This window comes from Diplotaxodon limnothrissa, linkage group LG16 (genome assembly GCF_057381915.1).
Source record: "Diplotaxodon limnothrissa isolate DT_005_m linkage group LG16, D_limnothrissa_male_GT1.1, whole genome shotgun sequence".
Classification (NCBI taxonomy): Eukaryota; Metazoa; Chordata; class Actinopteri; order Cichliformes; family Cichlidae; genus Diplotaxodon; species Diplotaxodon limnothrissa.
The window spans coordinates 19,337,682-19,341,224 of record NC_140611.1 but is presented as its reverse complement, the minus strand read 5'-3'; positions in this window follow the sequence as shown (position 1 = coordinate 19,341,224).

Sequence of the window (3,543 nt, the reverse complement as noted above, 5' to 3'; positions counted from 1 at the left end):
ACAGCAGCTTTCCCACTCTTGACTAGGGATGGGTACCGGTGTTCTGACGTAAACGGTAGTAACCAGACCGAAAAGCAGCGCACATTTCAGTGCTTTATTTCGGTGCTTTTTTTTCCTGAGCTGTGATACACTTTAGATTCTAGCCAATCATTTTACGTTTCCGAGGATAGTAGGCGGGGCCAGGTACGTACGTTCTTTTAGAGCAGAGCTACAGATTAAAAATGCCCAAGGCGAAGCAGTCAAAAGTCTGGCTGTACTTCACAGCAAAATATGCAAACTCAGCAGCCTGCAACAAGTGCTTCAAGCTGATACTGTGATACTGTCAAAGGAGGTAACACCTCAAATCCGATGAAACAGCTGGCGACGCATAGAGGTTTTTTTTTTAAAAGCCGAGAAATGCGCCGTATTTGATAGCTTGCTGCGAGACCTCACACCGAGCGCATCTACTGCGGGTGTGGTGCCTGTTATCAGACCCGGAGTTAGCAACATCCCCAAAAACACGAAGAGGAGAGTCCTGGCCCCTAGCCCTGCCAGTGTAGCAGAAATGATGACGGATGATGATGCAGCAGCAGCCGTTCTTCTCTGCGTGAGTAGCTTAATGTTGTTCGTGTGTAATTTACGTTGAGTAGGCTAACCACGTTATTACATGAATGCAGGTAAGGTGAACTAGCAAACAGCGTTGTAGTTACATGCGGCTGTCTTCTTGTTTGATGGCAGATACTCCCTTCACCCTGGCCAAAAAGGCTAAAATGACCAAAGAAAAAGAGGGAAACAGCTGAACATGAGAGGTTTAGGACAAAGTTTGTGTTTTTTCCATTGTTTAAGCTCTGCTTCCAGCCAAGAGTGATACCATATATGCCCCATAGCTGCAGAAAAGGCTGTTATCTTTTTATAAAAAACAGCTGAACATGAGAGGTTTTTGGACCAATTTTGTGTTCTCCATTCTTTAAGCACCGTTCGAGCACCGGCACCGTTTCAAAAGTACCGATTTGGCACCGGTATCGGATAAAACCTAAACGATACCCATCCCTACTCTTGACACTGTTACAGAGCTCTGTGGTACCGCTGATGAAGTCTGCCCTCTTTACATGTGGATACTCCTTACTTGAAATTATTAGCGAACAGGAAGAGGCACGTTATTCATTCTACGATGTTGGACCCAGTGCATAGCATCAAATCTAATAGGAAGCCTTAACTACTGTAACTTCATTGGTCTGATCATTTTATTAACTTCTGCTATAATATATATTATGTTATTGTATGTTTTTAAGCTTAATAAGAAAAATTGCCTCAGTGGGCAAAATGAAAAAAAAAAAAAAAAATAACAGCATCTTTTGACAGATTAGCTCTTTTCAGGTAGAATTTCTCTCCTAACATTGCACTCAGTAAATCCTCACTACAGGTTTTCCACTCACTGTGGAGAATTAGACTGTGAGGTACGTGTTTACTCAACGCAGGACAACCTGCACCTTTGTCACTCTTACTGGTACAGGATGAACTCCAGTAATTTGAATTTGCATGGGAAAGAGTCATTTTCAATATTATTATTATCACCGTCACTTTGCCTCCTGCAACAGTGAAGTTTTACTGATTTCAGAGGCATCACTGGTAGATTTGGACAAAGGAGTCGTTGAAATGGCTTTAGTTTGCAGATCAAAGTGAAATTAAGTTAGACTGAACAGCTGTTCTGTGTTCTAGTAGCTGCAGTTTCAACAGAGTCAAAGACACTTGGTATAACAACATTTACACACTTCTAAATGACCCAATTAATATGTGCACATTCCAGTGACAATGGGATGCAGTTTGCATTTTGTTCAGTGATGTTAGTAAAGGTACGGCATAACACTTTGCATATATGAACATATTCTGCCAGCAAAAAATCTAAAATGTCTGTTAATATCTGTAGTATGAATAAGGTGCCTGCTGTAAGCACGGCTGGAGGCCTGGTATTTCATGATTACGTGCGACTGTGGGCAAACAGAGTTATTGCACTTAAACACACAATGGGTACTCTTTCACTGCAGTTTCTTATCAGTGAAGACCGAATGAGCTAACAAGAAATGGAGATCATAGGAAAATGAAGTCCAGAATCAATAATCGATCTTGTTGATGTCAGAAATGTTTGTGTGTTTAGTGTTGAATCAGGAAACCTGAGCATAGGGAATATTCATTGGTACACTGGGTTGTACCTCATCTTATACACTCTCTGTATTAGGAGACAATTTTTTTTATACATAGAGCCCAGTTGTGGTGCTTCAGTCTTACCTCGTATGTTGAACAGGTATTATGTTTGTAAGAAAAAAAATGTACACCTGAGTGATGTAACCTTTTCATATACAGTAAGTGTTAATACAAATGTTTGCATTAAATTTAGTTTTTACATAAAACATCGTTTGAATTCTTTGTCTGCTGTGAATGAGAGCTGAAGCCAAACAGCAACCAAAACATTGAATCACTGAGCTGTTTGTTTTTCTTGTTCTGCAAACAAGCTGCACAGTCAGCATCACCTACAGCTGTGTTGACAGCTTGTTACCTGGATCATAAAATACTTTATGCTGCAGGGAAGAATAAAAGCTGATACCCCAAACCTCAAGACATCAGTAACATTAGTTTATCACCTCTATAAATGTGAAATGACTTTAACGAAAATGTTCAATGTGTTTCTTCCTTAAAGAAAAAGTTCTTGTTTGAGCCCCAGATTTGGGCCTAAGGTGAAAGAACCTCTTGGTCTTCTTTCCAAAATGAGCTAAATCTGCACTCGTCTCTATCAGGCAGCCAGGAGTAATCTTTGGCTCTGATTTCACTTAATACATGTCAAACTTCTGTTTCACTCTTGTTTTTAATCACTTGTAAATTATTGCCAAGTTAAGTCCCATTGAGTTACGCTCTGAACTGGAAATTATTATTCATGTACTTATTTCATCACATGTGGATTACTGTAATTGTATTTTTACTTGTCTAAGCAAAAATGTCCTTGGAACATCTGCAGGTTTTTCAGACCACTGCTGCGAGGCTTCTCACTACATATTCCAAGTTCTCATGTCACACCATTGCTCTGCCAGCTACACTGGCTTCCCATTGATCAGAATCTGCTTTTCACTTTTAGAGCTCTTCACAGACCAGCACCTGTCCACCTTTACACCCCATACCTGCCCAGCAGGGATGCATGGAGGTAAAAGGAGGCCCCCCCAGAACACTCTGCTTCTGAGCTTGAGATCTGTGGACTCTGTGGTCTCATCTTTTTAGACTTGAGGTGGGTTAATTTTTTATGTTGATTTTGTTGTTAAGCGCTTTGTGATGTTTATCTCAAAAGGTGCTATAGAATGAATCACTTTGACGAGTCACAGGGATTGCTTGTCCAAACACTGGTTCACTTTTAAGTGATTTCCACAGGAAACTGGGTTTGGACCAACAGAGCAGCTGTTCAGTAGAACTATATGACACAGGTTTGACCCAAGAGCAGCTGCTCTGTACACCCACAACAGCTGTCAGTATCTGTCAGCAGGTGCCGTCTGTTGCTGAAGTCAAACACTTAGTCTAAAT